This window comes from Pholcus phalangioides, unplaced genomic scaffold (assembly GCF_987345545.1).
Source record: "Pholcus phalangioides strain wild (caught in Gottingen) unplaced genomic scaffold, Ppha-v1.0 ptg000006l_1, whole genome shotgun sequence".
Taxonomy (NCBI): Eukaryota; Metazoa; Arthropoda; class Arachnida; order Araneae; family Pholcidae; genus Pholcus; species Pholcus phalangioides.
In genome coordinates, this window is record NW_028301599.1 from 1,879,733 (window position 1) to 1,903,062 (window position 23,330).

Genomic DNA, 23,330 nt, shown 5'->3' on the forward strand with positions numbered 1-23,330 from the left:
TTTTATCGACTGATTTAAATTTACCTGTTTTCTGCATTTTGGGATATTTTGTGTTTCATCGAACTACGTACAGATCGAACTACGAAATTTATATTTGCTTTTATGATCATAAATCGTAATTTATTGAGAACAAAATGCCTAATGTTGCCGCCTGGCAGTCGAGTGATTAGGGAACTAGCTTCTCACTGTGCAGGTCTGGATTCGAATCGGGCATGGATGTATACTAACCTAACACTAACAAATTCCCTGGACGGATCATGTAGATCCCTTGGGAATACGTGAAGATTGCGCTATTATTGAAAAAAAATATTACATGCATTCGCGTACATCAGATGAGGTAAAGGTAAACATAATTGTGATGTATTTTTATATTTATCAATCATATGTTTAGGATTAGAAGAAAAAAAAAAGCAACATTTTGGAAAACTGCATTACAAAACATAGCAACCATATAGCACAAAAGCGACGGACTTATTTTTGTGAATTTCTGAACATGAATACACTATCCGTATCTTATATCAGCCTGACGATAAGTCAGAAACATGGGCAAATGTTAAATTTTCATTACTGTGAACAAACGCCTGGGCAAAACACGTTTGCTGCAGTGAAAAATATTATTTTTATTCGGATTTGCGTATTTATTCAAAATTTTATATTGATTGCTATCTTTCTTTTGAAAATATCATGTAAGCATCGACCAGACTCCAACATTAAAAAAGCTTGTGTTCCTCGGATTTTACGGCATGAGCGGGGGAGGGACAGTATTATTTGTAACATTGTTTCCCAAAGTGGGCGATATCGCCCCCGGTGGGCATTGGGGTGGTGTATTAGGGCGATAGAAGCTACTAATCCTATGTGTTTGCTTTAGTTGAGAGGGGGTGATAAGAGAAAAAAATTCTGAAGAAGGGAGCGATGGGACAAAAAGTTTGAGAAACAGATTTGTATGATTTTTTTAAATTTATTTATTTACAAAACAAAGAAATACAATATATAAGAAAACAGAAGCTCTTCAGATATTCGTAGATTTCAACAAAATTCTTATTCAGAGTAGAGAGAGAAAAAGAGAGAAATCTCAAAATAATGCAAGAGAAGAAGAGACTCCAGATAAGTAGGTTCATTGTGTTACATTCAAATTAGAAAGATCTTCGAAATTGTTGTGTTTTGCATTAATCTCTTTGGCATTGAAATGATTTCCTTCGCTCATTAACACCTCTACAAAGAAATTTAGCAAATATTGTATGTATTTCATCCATATGCGGATCGAATTCAGAACTGATTCCATTTCATTCGCAAAATTAGAAATAAAAGTTTCGGTTTTACACTCATATATTTAATTATTATCATTTTTTTCTTATTTTTCAGTGATATTTTAGAGAATGGGGTCGAATTCAATTTTGGATAATTCTTTATTTTTCTTACTATATAGAAGGTGATCACTTGATTCTCCCTTGCCTCATTTTACTGGTGAACCGTTGATCCTAAAGGAATACTTCCAATTACAATTTTTTTCCAAATAACGTGTAGAACTGAGGTACGCCATCCATGTTGAAAGGAGTTATATAGTTATTAAAATAAAATAAAAAATAATTTTTATGCAGACACCCAAAAACCGAACTGGGAAGTGGTTTTGTGTTCTTTTTAAGACCCATAAAAAATCCCGTTTCCAAGTGCAATATTCGCTGAGATATTTGAATTGAAAACGTGGAGGAAAATTCATAAAGAACAGCAAACAGCGATCCTTCAAATACAAATACAACGCCACAACAGGCAAAATTCCCAACGAGGTGGCTGATAAAAAGATGCCCATAAAAATATGGATGTCATATGTTTCAAAAATACAGCAACCACATTAAAAATAAATGGGGGGCCCCCCCACTGGGATTTTTTTCCCCCTTCACTGGGATTTTTTTTTCGTTGTTGGCATCAGGAAAGACAGGGCAATAAATTAATAATTGGGTGTTTAGGACAACTGGGACAGCGATAAAAAAAGTTTTCTTTTGTTTTTAATAACTATACATCTCCTTGCACCATGAATGACATATCTGAGTTCTACACGTTACAGTTAAACCTGTATATAACGATCCTGTCTATAACAATAAACCTTCCTATAACGATATTTTCTTTGGTCCCGGAAGGATTCTTATTCACTACGAAATAGCTCAAATGCTCAAACTGTCTACAACGGTATAACCTGTGTACAACAATATTTTTTCTATACCCTACAATATCGTTATGGACAGGTTTCACTGTATTTGGAGAATTTTCTAAGTGGAAGTATGTTTCTAGAAATAACTGTTTGCCACTAAAATGCGGTAAAATTGAATTAAGTAATCATCTTGTACATAGACATCACGCTCCGGAATCGCCTTGGGGTGGGAAGCGAGTTGTGTCCGGTTCTTCTGTATACAAATACAAAGGTAACATATAACGCACAAAACTGATATTATGTCTATACCGAAATGATATGGACAGCTCCAATATTGTCAAAACGCTAATCATAAACGCCGTAATATACTCTAAATAATATTTTCACTTTTCATATTTTAAGTTAGAATAAGTGGCGATAAAAACGTTATTGAATGAAATGTTTGGAATTTTTTCCGCATTCTAACATATTCAATTTTTCGTACAATTTGAATAAGAAGATTGGAGTCATGCGGAGAACTTAATATGTTATTTTCAAAGATTATTGGCCAACAAGATTCATGATAGCATAACCTAACTTACTAACCGTACGCAACCCTGGTCTGACACAACAGAGGAAATTTATTACTTACTAACTTCTGAAGATCGTTCTTGAAAAAGTTGTTCACACGAAGGGGGATTTGTTTTGGTACAGAAAGTATCAAATATAGTAAAATTGCTTAGCTCCAATATTTGTCCATAGTGAGTGCTCTCCATGAATATCAACTTATAAACGAAACCTTATGTAAGCACTATAAAAACCTGAAAATTCAGAAATGAACTGTTGATCGAACAACATTCATTTTATACGACTGTGATTTGTACATTTCCAGTGATTCGCTTTCGTGTGCAGCGACTTCTATAGAACTACAATTTTGTCTGCGCATAAAAAAAGAATGAAAAACACTCTTCGTAAGAATAATTTCTTATTATTCTGCAAATCACATTCAAATATACCATTTGCTTCAATTATTATCATTTTTTTAACTTCTTACGAATTTATGGGGAACCCTGTATATAAGTTTTGGGAATATGTTGCGGATGCTATTATATAATATTTGTGACCGAAAGCTGTCTAACTGTCCGAAAAATAACCATAATTTATAAAGAAAAAAAAAATTATTCGAACATGGTAACGTTTTTTTTCGTTCTAGTTCAATTACCCATAGAAAATTGTGTAAACACTATTTTGATTGAATATGTAAACAATAAACATTAAAAAAAAATTAAAATACCATAAATTTTGAGAGAGAAAAAGAATGCTTATAAATTATTCATGAAATTGCAAATTTTTTGTCACAGAAAAAAAAAGAACATATTGAATAACACGAATATGAATAATTAATTGTAGGAAAATAACAAATTTTTGAAAAAATGAAAAAAAAAACCTAATATAAATAATAATAATATTGCCTGAATGTGGATCATGAAAAAAAAATTAATCACACAAAAAAAGCAAACAGGCAAAAAATTGATATTCTCATCAAAATTTGTGCACATTTATCGGTAACATAATCTCATTCGTATGCATTTAATCCACTGTAACTTTAAAGACTGAAAATCTGTTGGCGGTAAGACTATTATTCTCCTCGAATTTGAATTTTTTCAATTTTGTTCCTGTAATTCATCAGAAAAGAGTGGAAACAATATTTCGAACACTAGTCAGAAAAATTTACCGACAAATAAGTAGCGATGGAAAATTTTCATTGATATAAGAATATTTTAATCAATTAGTATACGTATTGAAAACAATACCAATTGCAGAATAGAGGGAAAAATATTTTCTTTTCATAGAAAGTGAAATATTTCTGACGAATGGTGTTCATTTTTTTTGTTCTGAGTTGCCCAGAGCCGAAACTAAACTGGGGCAAACATGGGAACTGCCCCGTGCGGCAAACTTTAGGGAAAAAACAAATACCATTAAAAAAAGTCAATTTTACAGTGGGGGGGGGGGGGCGACAAACCAATCCTTGCTCTGTATAATCTCGTAGTTTATAACAGGTAATAATTAATGATGATATATGTATCAGATAGAAAATATTTTATGTTAACTGAATTTGATTTTCTTCATGCTTTTTTAATTGGCTGGTGTTTCAAGCCATCTGGTTCACCATTTTTGCTCTCCCTCAAAACTTGTTCACCACGTTCTAAAAGGTTTCAATGTACTATACAGGCGGATTCAAATTGTTTGTCAACGGGGCTGTCTACGTAACCAGTAATTACAAAATGTACGCATTGTTTCTTACATGCGACATTAGAAGTATACTTTCAATTAAAAAAATTTGATGATTTACAAGGTTGAAAGCATTGAAAAAAATAAAGAAACCGACCTTTTTACCAGTGCCAGCGTGCTAAAATATTCAATTAGTGAAAGTAAAAAAAAACTATTTTTTATAATTAAAAATAATTTGGTATAAGAGGGATGAGAAATATCCGACAAAGTAAACGATAAAAAACATTCATCGTTTAAAATACATAATATTGGAGATGATTATAATTATGTAGTCTCCAAAAATGCAGATTTTTAAGTCGAAACAAACTTGCCCAACGCAGTGATCTTTAATATCTGGATAAATTTTTAATTTAAAAACATTCAATTTGTAAATGACTTTTCATAGTTAGGTTTACCTTCAACGAACCACACGGAAAGTGAATAAAATGTTAATTTAATTATTTCTTCATGTGTACTACCCCTAAAAAACTACGACATTTTAAGATATCAGCTTTTTTGTAACTTCAAGTTTACTTCAAGTGAGTGAGGTGAGTAAGGTAAGTGAAGTTTTGAGGTGATTGTCCTGTGGACAAATAATTTTAATCACCATGCATACTTTTGTTCGATATTGCATATAGTAATAAATTCGTTTATGTTAACCGTTTATTTTGTCGCGTTGCCCTCAAGCAACATGAGTTTCTTATATTTCTTTAAAATAAAGGCATTGCATATTTTAATCTAGTTTTAACATTGACGCTCCTTATGCGACTCCTAAACACTCACTTTTTACTTGTGAGCAGTTCATGTGGCGTTTCTGTAATTACCAGCAAAATGGCTCAAATGTACATGTCTTCTAATTCTTGACAAGCCGAGAAGAACAATTTTTGACCTTTGCATTTCAGAGGGATATAACTATTTTTGGAGGAGATCTATTGCTGTGCATTCTTCTACAAGGATAGAAAAGTAATTTGGAAAATAATAAATGTCATATTATGAATACATGCTAGATCAGCGGTTCTCAACCCTTTTTGACTCGCGGAGCCCTTTCTGGTATTTAATTTCTGACGGAGCCCCAATGTGGCCTATTTTTTATTTATTCATCAAAGTTACTGATTTATTTTTGTAAATTAAAAAATTATTTACAATAATTTTTTTCTTCAAATTTACTTTTTGTTATTTTCCCCGAGTGGCCGCAGAGCCCATGGGAAGTGTACACGGAGCCCCAATGTCTCCGCGGAGCACCGGTTGAGAACCACTGTACTAGATAATAAAGAATACTACTTAAATCTTTGTAAATCATATAAATGAAGTGAGTCTTTTAAATGGTGACAGTTTTTTTTGTCATGTAATATCACTCGAGGTACCCCATTTGCTTGATATAACTCTTCAAAAAACTTTTCCTCTCGATATTTCCATTTTTGCCAATTGAAGAGTTAACACCACTATGACACCGTTCATTTTCCGCGAAAAAATTATTCTAGACATTAATATATCCAGAAAGTCTCTTCCCGCGATGCATTGCGTTGCAGCTGATTCGTCGTAGCTCCAAGCAATTTAAAGATTGCCGTTCCAAGCAATTTAAGGATTTGCCATCCGGAAAACACCAACCCGCTTTAAAAATCAAAGAATTTACTGCTTCTCCTTTTCAAGAAAAGAAAACTCTGCTTTGAGAAACTCGTTTCATTCCTCAATTTACATCCATCACCAGAACCTAAAGGGGATTGGAACGTAAGTGTAACCCGTCTTCCGTGAGTGATATTAATGCAAGTTGTCTAATGAATGGCCAAAGAGGAAACAAGATAGAAAAAAAAAAAATGAAACAGTGAGGGGGGAAAAAAGAACGAGGAACATCGAGTCCTGGCACGAGAATCATCAGAGATTCAACAGGAAAAAGAAAGGATGTTGGCACACCGGAAAAATAGCCATGTTTGGGTAATAACTTATACTCTGGAGCATACGAACAGAAGTCTAACAAGCAAAGAAACAGAGTAGACTCTTAGTAAAAGAGAAAGAGAGCAACACAGGAGAGAAGGAACAAAAAATACTAAACTGCAAAAGATAGAATGTTACTTTTTCCCAGGAAAATGCTAGAAAAATCTGGCGTGAGTTTGGCAAAGGAACAGGAGCAGAGAAGGGAATAGAGCATTAATCTGATTGAAGAGAGATCTGAACCAGATGTTGCCAGCAGAGGCACTAACGACGGGAAAATCTCTTGAAAGCAATGCTTTGCGATTCCTTTTCTTTTTTAGTGTAAAATCAGAATGCGACGCGAGACCTTCAAGAACAAAAGAAAAAAAAGAGCACACACACCTTCCTTTTGAAAAAAAAATCGATTTTAAAAAAATCGCCATCTGCTATCTTATTCATATTTTGTTTTCTAGATCGTCCTTACAATAAGTTTATTCAATGAAGATTCAAATGGATAACTTTCTTTTCATTCCTCATTGTTTAAAAATGAAATTTCTAAATCATAAATTATGAACATCCAGATATAAAATATGTTGGTTTGATAATGAATAGTCTGCTGTCGTTTTCAAAACTCAAAATAGTATTATGTATCTTTGATAGAGTCAATTTTTCTACTTGGAACTATAAGATGAGGATAATTAAGAAGGAAAAAAATGAAATTCAGTATCCGATTACTTACCTGAACTTCCCATCGCAGATTCAAACGCTTTTTCTCACGTGATATTTATCGTAATTTCTGCGATCCACAGATACACATTCAAAAAAATGCCACCACAGGTCATAATGTCTTATAGGTTTTTCAAATGCCTTAAGTGTGGCAACCCGTTAGCTATAATTTTTTAATGTTCCGTTTTATTAAAATAATACGTACATAGTTGTTGATACATGCAGTCAAATCACATTATAACGAACTCCAAGAGACCGGAGAAATCGCTTCCTTATAACGAAATTACGTTGTAAAGGAATTCCATATTTTTGTATCGTTCCTATGTAAACTTATCTGGGGGATTGGAAAAGTGTTCGTTAAAACGAGATTTTCGCTATAACGGTATTCGTTAAAATGGGATTCGACTGTATTTATAGTTGTCATAAGTCGTCAAACAGCCTCATCAGGTTGGGAAACGACGAAATAAATTATATTCTGTTTTGTCTGTTCTGGATGATATATTAGGTTAAAAGGGTAAAAGGGGGAGCAAAAAGTTATTCGCCATTATATTATTTTTGTCTACATTATCATTTTCATAGAACATTAATTACATCACTATTAACATCTCCAGCATCTTACTCAGCGCATGGCGACTTGATTATCATTTATAATATTGCATCATATTATCACATATTATTAGTTAGTATTATTTATCATCAATATATGATATCCATTAGTTCCTGTGGAGGCGGCTGTTAATTCCCGGGGTAACGATGCACTTCCAGTAACATTTATAAATTTTTCGCCACCTCAGAGATGGTGTGAGATGACTTTTAAATAGTCACATCAACCCTATTCTCTCACACCAACCATGGCTTCAATGCACTACCGCATTTAACTGGAGAGCGATGATGAATGGGGTATGAGCTGTTAAAGTCTCGTCTACGGCACCCCGATATACGAGTGAAGGTTCAACGTTCTAGAAAAAGTGTTTGAAATCATTACTTAAAAGGGTAACTTTTACACTGTCTTTATGTGAGGAACTTCGGTTCCGGAGTATTTAATTGGTTAAGCGGATATCTGTATGTATATATATATATATATTTATATACATATATACTGTATACGGATGACAGTACTACAAATACAGAAATTTCCCGACTTACCCACGAGTTGCGCGAGATTTTGAAGTAACGCGATTTTCTGTGGAAAATGCACATTTCTGAAATTCAATCATGATCATGGTATTATTACTGAAATAGTAAAAATTATTAAGTTTTAGTTAAGTGTAAAAAATTGTTTTATTTAATCTGAACGTTAATATATATATAATGAAACTATACTACTATTGATTTTTGTGAAGCTACAGTATATAAAAATGAAAATATTGGCTTGATTTAAAAGTGGAGTCCCAAAGCTTGTTTGTTATTTGCATTTTATTACAAAGAAGTTCATAATTTCATACCTGAATTCTAATGCCAGTTTAAGAAACAATTTGTTCGACGTGATGCTCTTTGATGAGACAATGCACCAGGTTCATAACTTTCAATTAATTTCAACTAATATCTGAAAGTTGTTTTCTTGCCCCCCAAACACGAGCAGCTCATTTCTTTCGATGGACCAAGGTGTAATCATCGAAAGATTTAAAGCGTTCATTAACACGACTTTTATTTGCTCATATTATAGGAGAATACAGTTTTTTTTTCACTGGACCGGATTGCAGTCATAACGCAAGTTAAATTTTATGAAACCGTAAAATACTATTGTTTACAGTCATAATAGGAAACAAAAAGACAGGTGTTCTCCAAAATTTTCGTCCCAATCAATTATAATGCCTATATATATATTTCTATGGAGAATTGTACCCCGACTTACGCAGTTGTCGTCAGTCCCACTTATTGAGTAACTTCGGGTGTCACTGCATACGAAGGTTTTAACAACTGGCCGTTGCGAAGATGAATTTTTAGAAAGAGAGAAAATTAAACTGTCTTTTCGGGGAATCGAACCCACGTCCTTTCACTGTCAGGGTGAACATCCTAGACCACAAAGCTAATGAATCTCTCAATGGAGCTCGTGTGCACTGAAAGTGACGCCATCCTTTCATAAGTCGCCATCTGGTGACAGCGTCAGCAGTTGTGAGCTTGATCTGAGTCAAGTCCGACCGTCCATGTACGGTCCCTTTCAGTGCACAGAAACCAGGAATCATATCACAGATAGAGTCCACTCAACGAAACTTTAGTTCCATCCTATGATCCAATAATCTCCATCAAGATCAAACCGATTCTCACGAAGTTAAACATAACCACATAAGATGTGCCTACTAAAAACTCAAGTATCAAACCTCAAAGATGCTATACCACAGAGTAAATAATGGAGCATTTATTACATTCTATGTGGTGATTGCCCTCTCGGTTACATAGGACATACTAAGAGACCCATAAAAACGTGATTGAATGAGCAGCCCATTGTGTTAAAAATAAAGAATAAGAAAAATCGACCTTTGCCGCTCACTCCTGGCAAGATTGTCATCAATTCAAATTTCAGAGAGCGGAAAATTTTCCACAAAGTGAAGTCCACAGTTCATTTAGACTTCTACGAAGGCACATAAATACGATCCTTCAAAAATGAATTAGTAAACGAGAATATAAATCAACACCACCGATCGCAGCGCCACTGCTGGAGTTCAGCTTAGGTTTATTACGAGCAATAATTGTAAGAAAATTAGAATAGACCAATCAGATAACTCCTTTTTCGCAAGCAGCCAATCAGGGCGTTATAGAAGACTTACAAGTTGATCGCCTATTCAACTTCATTCTGGTCACGACGTTTGACTAAGGCATACTCTGCAGCTAATGGCATGCGAGCCAGTGGCGTAGCCGAAGAAAAATTGTTTTTCCAGCTTTCTTCACAGCTGAAAGCACTAACTATATAATCGTACTTACCATCTCATGGTTGCGACGGCATTTTACCCTTGCAGATTATTTTTTAAATTTAAATTATGAATTTAATTTGAATATATGAATTTTAAATTTGAAACCAGTTTCCCCGAATTTGTCAAAATTTCTTTCTTTTCACATACACGCATTCTACGCTCACACATACATTACGCCCTTTTCCTTTTCTTCATACGTGATTCCCCTCGGGCCGCACTTTGTAAGCACAATTACGGCCCCAAAAGTCTGGCCACGGGAAATTAACTTTCATTCTGATCTGGTTTGGTTTGACTTGACAGACGAATGCTTCATTTTCTTTCCACTGAACACCCGAAAGTTGAGATGTGGTAACTAATCAAAGTGGGATCCTCTCGGTCAACGTGATATTTTTATCTTCTGAAGACGACACCCATAGCCTGTCGAAATGTATTAGCGTTTTGTAATTTCCTTGTGTTTGGATCTTTCATTGGCGATTTTTCTGAGTATTATTAGGCAAATCTTACCTACTCCGTCATATGAGATTGTTGACAATCTTCGTTATATACAATACTTTTAATGAATATGATTTCCAATGTTTTTCACATTCTAATGAATCTATTCGAAAAAGGCGCATTGCAACACAAAAATGAAATATTTTAAAGCAATTATTCTCGCGAAATAATTATTTTTCTCGATGTATCTCTCTCCAGTATATACGGACATCTCTTATTCAAATTTCTAAGCTGGCGAATTCATCACGGCCGTTGAATTTATCCGGGGTTTAGTTTTACCATTACTTTCTTTTCGAGACAATTTTTCTCAGAACCGCACCATTTTTGTGTTATGGACTAACCGACAGTAAGAAGTATGGCACGCATAAATGGAAATGTGGATTATGTGATGAATATTCTACAGAAAGAGAGTACATGAAAGCATAAGTTGAATGGGGTTTGGGAGGAGAAACGGATGGTGTTACTTTTCGAACGCGTGGCGGATTGCCATTTTGGAAAATTTCCAGGCACACAATTTTTCTTCGGTTCCTTCTGAGGGGAAGTCCCACTTGGATTTATCGTGAAAAGATTCTGTTTTCGAGTTTGCTCTTAGTATTTCATAAACATTAGCATGTCTGGAACAATAGGGAAATTCATTCGTCTCGCTGGACCAGATGATACACTACGAGACCAAAGCAACTCTCACGCGTCAAGGGAACGGAAGGGTGAAATGATAGCGTGAAACATACACACACGAAAAATGGAAGCTTTTCCTTGGAGTTGCCCTTTCTCCGATACTTTCTTTTTTCTCTGCTAAACACACTCGGTGTGTAAATTGTGATAGATTTACCCTGGGAATGTTCCTTAGGCATGCGATACCTCTCTGGGTTTCGTGTATACTTAGATGATCATAAAATCAGTTTTTACTGCATTTTGAATAAGGCTCAGTTGTTCTAATACGTGATACTTTTTTTTTGCTGGCTCCATTTCAAAAACAACTAGATATAGCATGCAAATGATGAGCTTTCTTTATATTCACGTTTGCGTAACGACGGAATCACTAATGTCTCGGTTATTTCTGGAAATAAGTAAAGCGAAAACAAAAATAATACTTGGCTTGCTATCATTTATGGAAAAAAAAGGTTTAAACAGATTTGTTTTTTGTTATTTCGGAGAGGGTTTTCCATAATTTGGTTTATGAAATAATTGGAAAATGTAGCGCTAATTTTTGAATACATTTATTTAAAGCCAATATAATAAGGGTGAAATAATAGCCTAAATTGAAGCATATACAGGGTTTTTCAAAACCCATGACGCATTCATTAACTGGTAAGGGGAACACAACTAGACCATAACAAATCGTCATAAAACCCATGACAATGATTTAGTGTATTTATTTATAGCACAAAGTTTCGATGTGATTGGCATGTTGCGTATTGTATTACGATTGAAATTTAATTTTCATTTTATCTAAAAACTAGAGCCATTCTCACACCACCAATGGATAGTTGAACTCAATGTCCAGGGAGAAAAATTGCCCGAGCGCCCAAAGCACATAAGGGCTGGAGACCGCAGCTTGGGATTTCAAAAGAAGTGAGGAGAAGACTTATGATAGCTGTCTTCATAGGGAGAACGACCCGAGCGATTTGATACTTGCGAGCTCGGGGCAAGGGGACCACTACTATTAATCGTTGCTAATTTTTCTGACACAACTCTGCCTCTTTTGAGGTAACGGTAGTAAGTTTCTTTGCATCAGCCCGGGGTTGTGAGCGGTTCTACCTATCTATATCAACACCAATTCCAGATTCGGAATCAGCAGCGTCAGTATACCCTAAAACCATTGAAATTTCCTTAAGAACATGTTTTTTTTTGTTGTTGTTGTTGTCGAGTAGTGTAATTTGAGGGTGAATCATCTGTTGATTAAACATATACTGATGGTAAATAACGCACAAAACAGGTTTTTCATTTCAACTACTGAAACAATATTAAATTTCGACTGGATATTCAAGATAAAATTCAATTTCGCAAGGTATTCGCATTGAATAATTCAAATAATTGTTATACAGTTTATTTAAAATGGACAGAATAAGTATTTACTGTAACACACTGGAAATGAAAACCTATACGTGTGAGCATGCTCAAGCCGATCGAATTCAATCTAAAATTTTGATGTGGACATTAAAACACTTCAATTGCAGCAAGGTTTTCATTTTATTCTATTTTTTTGATCAAAATAAATTATTCCAGCTTTTTACTTACAATTTTGAATGTGGCTTTGAGTTACGATAAACAAAAATGCTCGAGACGTAAGTTATGTGATTCACGTTTTCTAAAAGACTTGTTTTGAAATCATGAAAGGAAGGGGTGAAAAACATTTTCACGATGACAAATTGACTCGGAAAACATAAAAATGTCACGACCACAGAAGACAATTTCGCTTCTCAGAAGCTGACTCAAAGCGAATTAATTTAAAAACTCTGAATACATATATATGAATGCCAATAAAAATCGCGCTTCTCCAACTGGAAATATAAAAGTCAGTCCCCACTTTCGTCAGAGATTTAGTAAAAAAGATAAATAAATAGAGAAAGAAACAAGTTCTGGCCATTTTTCAATCTTTGCAGTGAATAAATAATATCAGAGCAGTAAACATGACTTTTAGTATGTAACTGGACTGAGAAATGATGGCGGAGGGAAGGACAAAAAATACTTACAGCTCCTTGAATTTTTCAATTATGTTTTCCTATAGAAAATTTGTCCGCAGCAGTGATGAATAAGATCATGAGACCATGCTCTGAATATTGTCTTCTTTTCCCATAACCTTTGTTTCTGATAACATTATTTATATAGATCCATTTCAAATTTTTATATAAGTATGTCATTCCACCGTTCTCAGCTGCCTCGTTGGGCATTTTGCCTGTATTTGTATTTGTAATTTCTGAACTCTATATCACGTCAGATGAATGACTTTTAAACTTTAATTTAAATATGAATATAGGCTGGAAAACCTTATTCAGTTTGAGAACCGAATATAACTTGAGTGTAAACCATGCCATCTATTGATGCAATGTATAGATTCTGCGGCTGATATTCGGTAACTCACTTTGTAAGTAATATGCAGGGTGCATTTTACTAGCGAACCGTTGATCTTAGATACATACTTCCAGTTAGAAAATGTATCCAAATAATCTGTAGTACTCAGATATGTCATTCACGTTGCAAGGGGTTGTATAGTTATTAAAATAAAAAACGTTAACTTTCTATAGGAGTTTCGGAGATGTTCTGCTTAAGAATCCAATTACAAAGTTGTTGCCTTGTATGTCCTGGTGTACCACCAAAACAAATCCACGTTTCGAAGTGCAATATTCGCAGAGATATTCGAATTTGAAAAACAGAAGAAAGTTAGGAAGAAACAGCGTTAAATGCGAGTAAACCGTTTTACCGTTTTCTAAAATTTTCGGTCTCATAGCTGTTCTTTATCGAGAGGTATAGACGTATTATCAAGAGATCAAATATAGCTAAGTGTATGGAAGAGGTGGATATATTCCCTTGTGATAGAAACGACCACTTATACGTTGTAATTTCTGCCAAAAATATTCCCGTTTGAATATCCGGGTTGTAATGTAACAGAGCTTATCCCAAAGATTCGTAAACCTTTAAAAAGGGTATTTGGTAAAAAAGACATCATCTGTTTTTAACAATTCATAATATAAGCCTAAAAAAAAAAAACAAATACTGGAGTTTAGCATCGCCATATTACCACCACTTACCTTAGTATAAGTAAGAATCCCTATATTGAATTTTGTCTTTACATTGCCAGTTAATGATATTTCGATCATAATTTTCGTAGAAATAAATAAATGTCTAATTTTTGTGGTTATAGGTTTTGAAATAAGTATACATTACGAAAAATATTTTGATGCATTTATAGTATACAGATATAAAAATTAATATTTCATTCAGTGCAGTAATAAAGAAAGAGAGAAACGACTTAAATCTTATCATATTCGTCTTCAAAATAAGTATATCTAGGTTATTTAATATCATAATTTTCACTGTATAGGATGCATAAGATAGTTCCTTTATCTTTGAAGAATAAGACTTTTTTCCAATCGGAAATATGCTTCTAAGATCAACGGTTCTTATTCCAGAATAAAGGGACTAAAAGGACAGAAAACGTATCAACAAAAATACAGTAAACAAACTGTATAACTATTATAAAAGCTGTCCTCCAAACCATATTTAACAATATAATCATCATAGTGATGCTGCACAGTCTTGGACTCACGGAGATTGTGTATATTGCATGACATAAATAAATTAATAAATAATTACTTTTGTTAGTTTGTATTGTTCAAGTCATGCGTGTATATTTCTTTATTGTTTGAATACAAAAAAGCTAGATACACACACACTAACTCCAAATCTCCATGGATTATTTTCAATACTCTACAATAATAATTTACTTTGCTTTATTTACGTATAGCTAGATGATTACTAGACAGTTTTGAGAAATTATCTTAGCATGCCGCTATTTACATCGCGTACATAATATACGCGATCTTTCCCTAATCTTTTCTGAAAAAATGTTCTTCAAAGTACAGCAAACATTAAGCATAATTAAATATGAAAACCGGATTTCGTACATAATTCTTCGACATTTCTAGTTTTCTTTCGTACAACTTCGACGCATTCGCGATAGTTATTTCTTTCGGAAAATACAACAAGAAACTGTGAGTGATTCTTTCATTAGACTTCTAATGGCACGTATAGCTCTTTGGCTCCATTAATGTGGCGAGAAGATATGAGTTATATAATAAGGAGACTTCTGTGAAATAACTCTTGTTAACTTCATAGAATTTTTATCAGTTTGTGAAAGCTTCAGTCGAAAAATGAATTTCATTATTTTATTCCGTTCTTTTCATTGAATTTATCCTTAACTTCAACAAATTTTTAAAAAAGTGCATTATCTTAGCTCCTCATGCTGTTCTATGGAAAAAAATCTCCTTCCTTTAAGGAACATTTAAAAATTTTCTATACACTTCAGGCGCTTAATTTTTTTTTCGCCCACTACCGATATTTCTATACAATGTAAGGAAGGCATATTAAGGATTTTAATTGCTGTTTATTTTTCTCTAATTTTAACTAATTGAAAAATAAAACTAACTAAATTGAAAAAATACTTCTAGCTTTAAGTACAAAAAAAACTGGAGCACAGTTATATACGCAAAAATTTTACAATATTTGAAGATTTAAAAATTCAAAACGTTTTTTCATAATAAAGTTGCGTGCATCAACCGGCCCCCTCCCCCCCAAAGTATTGTAAAACTAGCGTAATAATTTACAACATGCAGGGATATTTTTGTGTGCGCATTCCATGTCATATTATGTCTATGAAGGATTTTGATGTGTCGAAATCGTAAACGATTTTCGGAAAAGAAACATTTTTATTCGTATAATACTGTAAATAAATAGTCGGAAATTAAATAGGCTAATAAAGATAACATTAAAGTATATAGAGCCTTTTTTAAAGATTTTTATTATTAGTGAGGGAATCATTAGGCAGGCTGATGTCATGAGTCCATTGGCCGCAAATTACTGGCGAACTGTTGATCCTAAATGCATACTTTCAATTAAGAAAAGCATCCAAATAACATGTAGACATCGCATATTTCATTCATATTGCGAGGGTTATATAAACGATTATTAAAATGAAAAATATAGAAAAAAAAAGTTTTTTGTCTGTCTCTCCTGATCCCAATAAAACATTTCACGTCTCCAAGTGCAACATTTGAAGTGATTGTTCTTTTCGAAAATTTTGAATTGTGATTCTTTTTTTAATTAAAAACTATCGCTACGAAATTTATTGCACTCAAAAATGTGTAACTTTTTTGTTAACCTCTAGAGAGACGGGACAACAGTTTTCCGTTTTTAGGACAGGTGTATCAGTGTAGAAAGTTTCTTTTTTCTATTTTGATATCTATACGATGCTTTGCAATATGAATAACGGATCTGAGGTTAACATTTTATTTGAATACTTTTTCTAATTGAAGGTATGCCTCTAAGATCAACAGTTCACCAGTAATTTGAGGCCAAAGGATTTAAGACATCACCCTGTATTTCGTCATACACACTTATAATGTTTAAATACATAGATAATAACGTGAGGAAATGCAAAGATGAAATTCCAATATTCTTTAATTATCAATTTCATTTCTTTCATAAAATATTTCTAGCGAACGTGTAAACATGTTTTACATTGTCTGATATGAAAGCAAAATACTATAAATAAATTCCACTTGTTTTTACTGATCATTTATAACTGAGAAACAAAAACCTAATACAGGAAAAATGGCTTCCTATTCCATAATCCATCATGAAACCAATCATGTGAAGAAGCAGAATGCTTTTGTATAACCAATTTACTTTTTATCCAATTTTTTAGAAGTCACATTGACGATCCTAATCAAAATGTATTATTATCATTTCAGAGATGGCTTATTTCCCTAAGGAAGTAACACTTATGAAATCACTATCATCAGTAAAATGTCTAGCTAATTGAATGTAGTTTTAAATGTGATTGGAAGTCGACTTTCAATATCAAAGTTAAGCGCAAAAGGATTCCTAATGAAAAATTGAGATATGTTGAAATTTTCAAAACGAGATGATTAGAGAAACAAACTGTATATATCGGCAGTATATTTCTATGGTCAGTGTATTGTAGCCACGTTTTATTTTCAGTATTTATAGATATATTTGCAACCATATTTTATATGGGTACTATTATATTATCAGAGCTCGGAAGAGAGCTCAGGCAAAATGCCATAAATGCCTTTTTTTGCCTATTTTTAAACTTTTTAGTAGAAATGCTATTTTAGACATTTTCCTGCCATATATGCCTATTCCGATGGTGTTTTATGTTTATTAGTGAATTTTAGAGGCCTTATTCTGTAGAACTTCTGTAGAAATGTTTAAAATATTCAATTCTTAGTACGAATCAATTGGTATTGCCATCAAAATGGAAGGGTTGGAATTTTAGTGTTCCCACAGACAAGCCAATTGCCCTCAGTCTGATTTTCGTTATTGTATGTGATGGAGAGAAGATATCTCGAAATATGTCAAATAATAAAGTATTTTATCAGTAATAACATATAAAAAATGTATGCAATATTCGGTTAAGAAATTGGAGAAGCGATATGTTGATTCGTATGCGAGAAGAAATGTTTTTACTAGCGTCCTTTGCTGTTAACCTAAGACTAATTTCTGAATTCATGCACATAATAGTAATACTTTTGTCTCTTTTTGAAAAAAAAAGTACGTTTACGTTATTATTTTGATCACATTTTTCATAGTTGAGTTCAATCATATAGAAATTTGGTACAATCAAATATCTGTTAATGTATTTTGTGTTATTTTTTTGTGGTGGGCAAATTTTATTTCGTTTCCAGACAGTCTTAGTTTAAATTTTGTACGTGTCAAAAGTTTCGGTTTTTAGCGTCACCTATCTGTGACTTTAAATAACATTTTATAATTTTACATGTATAAATTTCGGCCATACTTGTCATTCGCTATCGGTTTTCTTTTTCATCCGAGAAATCGGTTTCTTAATAATTTGCAAAATAATTGATTATTTTGGTGAATTTCACTCACTTATAAAGTAATCAAATATACAGTGAAATATCCGATAATATAATGTTATTCTTTGCAAACCTGGTGGTACTCGTATAATCAATGAAATACAAGGCCCCAGTGGCCTGGTATTTTCAGCAGAGGAAATAGCTGAAACCTTTGCTACCGCCTATGAAAAGCAATTTACATCCAATCACGTACAACCGTTAACGACTCAAGTTGAGCTCCGTCGTAGAGTTGCTCGTTATATACACTTTCACATTAATAATAATATTTCCAGCTTTGAACCCACAGACTTGGCTGAAGTCACTGACATTATAAACAAATTAAACAACAGAAAAGCTAGTGGCTATGATGGTATAAGTAACAAAGCTCTCAAAAATCTGCCTTGTCATATTATTTTGACATTCACGAACATTATTAACGCGACATTAAAATTTAACCACTTTCCAAAGATATGGAAACATTCACTCATTAGAACAATACCCAAATCAGGAACTGACCCGTTACTTCCTGAATCGTTCAGGCCCATTAGCCTTTTATCTAATTGTTCAAAAGTCTTCGAGAGGATTTTAGCTCCTAGATTTCAAAAATATCTGGATGACAATAACATAATTCTAAAAGAACAACATGGCTTTAGACAGGAACATTACTGTGTCACTCAATTGATTAGGGTGACTGAATATATAATCGATGCATTCAACCATTCTGATTATGTGGTGGCCGCCTTTTTGGATATTAAAAAGGCCTTCGATAAATGTGACCACCCCACTTTATTAGTCAAAATGATTGATCTCAATTTTCCCCCACACTTTATACTTTTCTTCTACAGTTATTTGAACGGCAGAACATTCCAGGTAAAAATAGGGGACTTTAATTCATTTGTTAAGAACATCAAAGCATCAGTACCACAGGGTAGTGTTTTGGGTCCACAGTTTGTTTTTAATATACATCAATGATTTTCCAGCTCCTCAAGTGGGTATACTTGCCTTGTTTGCCGATGATGCGGCTATACTATGTGATAACCGAGACCCCTCCAAGGCCCTGGAAAATCTGCAGGAAACCACAGAAGGAATTATGGACTGGTGCAAGAGGTCGGACATTGTATTGAACCGTGAAAAAACACAATTTATATGGTTTACTAGGAAACATGGTATACGGAATAGGCATTTATATATAGGTAATCACCAGATTAGTCCGGTTAGAAAAATAAAATACCTGGGATGCATTTTAAATAAAACAATACCATTTTTACCGCACGTTAATTATGTACGTAATAAAACAAACAATGTAATGGGTGCTCTTAACAAAATTTCACTCCCCCAGGCTAAGCTATCTATTAAAAATAAAATTATTTTATTTAAGTCAATACTTCGGGCTACGATGCTTTATGCCTCACCTGCATGGGCCCATGCATGCAAAACCAATATTAAAATCTTGCAAACTGAACAAAATAAAATTCTAAGGAGATTTTTGAATGCACCTTGGTTCATCAGAAATATTAATATTCGCCAAGATCTGGGCATTCCTCATATATTCAAATATATCAAAGAAATTAATAAAAATCAATTTGAGAGAATGAAAAATTAGACTTGGTTGATTATAGTTCAGCACCTACACCAAAAAACATCGGCTCGAACAGTGTATAGGAGACCCCAACAGATTTTCCACCTCCCTTGGGAGGAGATTGGATAATGCAGGAATAACTTGGAAGCCTCCTAGGCTATAATTAGGACTGTAAATATTATATATATACGCTTATTCTCTACTAATGTGGCACCTATTTTAAACGCATTTATCTATGTGGCACCTATTTTAATCGCATTTATCTATTTGGCACCTATTTATTCACTTTTTTCCGCATCTAATTATCATATTTAATTAACACCTTGTACATATGGAAATTACTATAAGGCACATATATTGGAACTTAGAAAAAAAAGAATAAAAAGCCACCCGGACGAATGGCATTTAATTTGACGAGTGTTTAAATTAAAGCTTTGGATTATAACCACCATTCTTTTATTCTGATTGAGTTCACTTTGACGCATGCAGTTACCACTAAGATAAATATGTGGGTTGGACCTCTCTCCATCCGGCAGTGACGTGTCATCGAAGAGTTGTGGTGGCATTTTCTTAGTGATTTATCTGCATTTAGGCTAAATTCTGTATAGCTATGACCGTGACCTGGATTTGACTATGCTTTCTTTCCCACACAAAATACATACATGCACACACACTAATTATCTTACAAAACTGACAGTCTATTTTTCCCCCCTTCTTCATAGGCCTTACTGGGCCCGTTCGTAACCCCACAATCAGCCAAGAGCTGGGCATGGGGGGTGACAATTTGATTCTGTTCTGTTATAATGTTATTCTGCCTTGATAAGCCGCAGCCATAGAAAAAACGCTAAAAAAACTTGGTTGTCTATTGCAATGTAAGCGTGTTTCGTAGTATTTATTTTATGTTTTGAATGTAGGAACCAAAAAAGCAGAAGGGGCGGGGGCGGACAAATCTATTGCCTGAAGCACGTAAAAATTTAGACCGGACATACATTTTTTTATATGATATGCGTTCACATGACTTCAACAGATAAGGGTGCCAGCGGACAGGGTTGTAGCGCTAGAGCCCATCTCATTTTTTGATTTCATTTTCTTTACACCATAAATAAATGTATTGCAAACTGCCGTTAAAAGTTGCATTACTAATGCAAAAATCATCTCCAGAATTCGAGAGATCTTCTCTTTTTTTGTTAAATCGTAGAACCGAATACAAAGCTCAATATTTAAAAAAAAATAGAAACATATGCCGTTGTTATGAGAAATTATTTTAATTCTGTTAAATAATTTGGTATTAAAACGTTTCGCTTTTTATATAATTGTTCTTTAGTTCGAATTAGCACTATTTTGCATGTGAGAAAATTAGATATCAAGTATTCAATGGAATCAACCTCCGATGTAATCATGAAGGATCACAGACACTTTTATTTTGGCACAATAATGTCAACTTAGCTAATAATGCAGTTATTATAATCTATTATTGAAAGGGTAGATTCAATGAGTGCAGTCAATTCATTCGCCAATTTTTGGACCCTTAATAGCATATACCCTTTAGCTACTTTTATATTTTTTCATTGGTTATAAATGTCTTTTTTAGTGCCTTTTGCCTGCCTTTTTCTACCATATTTTATGCCTAAAGTTCTGGGCTCTATATATCATTATATACCTTTTTAGATTATCTTTTTCCCCCCAACTGCACGTCGAACATATTGCCTGTTATTGTCCTTGAACTGACTGGTGTTTTTATTAGTATATATATGATGTCCTGGGGAGGTAAAAAACATTTGCAAAAGATATTTCCAACTGAAATTTTCTTCGTATGATCCGCAGATGCAAATTTCGCAATTCTGAGAAATAAATTTATTGTATAATCCGCACATGCAAATTTGTTGTCTATTAACAAAATATTACAAATACAAATACAAATACAAATACAACGCCACAACAGGCAAAATGCCCAACGAGGTGGCTGATAAAAAGATGCCCATAAAAATATGGTTGTCATATGTTTCAAAAATACAGCAACCCAATTAAAAATGCAATTAACACAAATTACAAACAATATATACACATGATAAAATATTATACAATGCCCATAAAGAATACTTATGGTTGTCTTATTCTAAGAATGGATAGCTTCTCGATTTACCCCAACATGTTTATCGTATTTCTTTTTAAACGTGTCAATTGTGTTACAATTTACTACCTCCGGGGGTAAGCTATTCCATTTATTAACAACCCTATTGGAGAAAAATTCCCTGCGACACCATAACCTTGCATTGTCCCTCACCAATCGATACTGGTGTCCCCTTGTAAAAGCAGTCGATTGGCGGTGTACTAAAAGTTCATGGTCCATCCTATCCATCCCATTGAAAATTTTGAACACTTCGATCATATCTCCTCGACACCTGCGTTCATCCAATGTAAACATATTCAAAAAATGAAGTCTTTCTTCATAACTCAAGCCCTGTGTGCCAATAAGGACACGCGTAGCTCTTCTCTGCACCCGTTCAACCAAGTCTATGTCCCTCTGTAGGTATGGTCTCCAATACCTTACAGCATACTCCAGTCCAGGACGAACTAAGCCTCGAAAAAGCGGAAGAATGACTTTAGGAGAACGCGAAGAGACCTTTTTGAAAATGAGACCAAGCATTCTATTCGATTTTTTGACAACCGCTGAACAATGTTCAGTAAACTTAAGTCGCTCGTCAATGAGAATTCCTAAATCGGTGACTCTAGTTGCATCCGGGATAGTGACACCATTCAACTCGTAAGAGAACCGTGGGTTGTTCGAACCAAAATGAGCGACCATGCACTTATCTACGCTAAACGTCATGCTCCATTCATTTGCCCATGCTGCAATCTTGTTTAAGTTGGTCTGGAGCAACTCCCTATCGCTTTCATTTCCGATTACCCCCATTAGCTTCACATCATCTGCGAATTTGCTTGTAATTCCATCGATACCCTGATCGAGTTTGTCGATAAAAAGTGAAAAAAGTATGGGGCCAAGGACACTTCCCTGAGAAACTCCACTTGTGACGTCTGTCCAACCAGAGAATTCCCCGTTCACCATAACTCGTTGCGACCTATCTCTTAACCACGATTCTATCCAATTCAGCAAGTTGCCCCCTATTCCAATCTCGTGTAAACGCTTCAAGAGTTTGCCATGTTGGACCCGATCGAATGCCTTCTGGAAATCAAGGTAAACAACGTCGACATTTTTGCTCTTACCCAAAGCCTTAGTCACGTAATCATAGAAGCAAAGGAGGTTAGTTACACATGACTTCCCCTTCCTGAACCCATGCTGATTATCCGACAATACATTATTCTCGTCTATCCACTTCACAAACTGCCTTTTGATGATAATTTCCAAAATTTTCGAGAGGGAGCTCGTCAAACTCACTGGACGATAATTAGACACCACTTCTCTACTACCCTTCTTAAATATCGGAACAACGTTAGCCAGTTTCCAATCTCTCGGGACGATACCCTCAGCATCACTACTCCTGTATATCTGTGCGACTGGCCCCAACAATTCATTAGCACCTTCCCTGAGAACCCTGGGATAGATATCATCTCGTCCTGGTGCTTTGCTTGCACATACATTTCTTAGAAGATTTAGGACCTCCACGTCTTCCACTTGAATATCGTTGAGGGTTTTATTACCCCATGCAACACCCGTATATCGAATATCATTATCTCCATTAAAAACCGACGCGAAAAAGTCA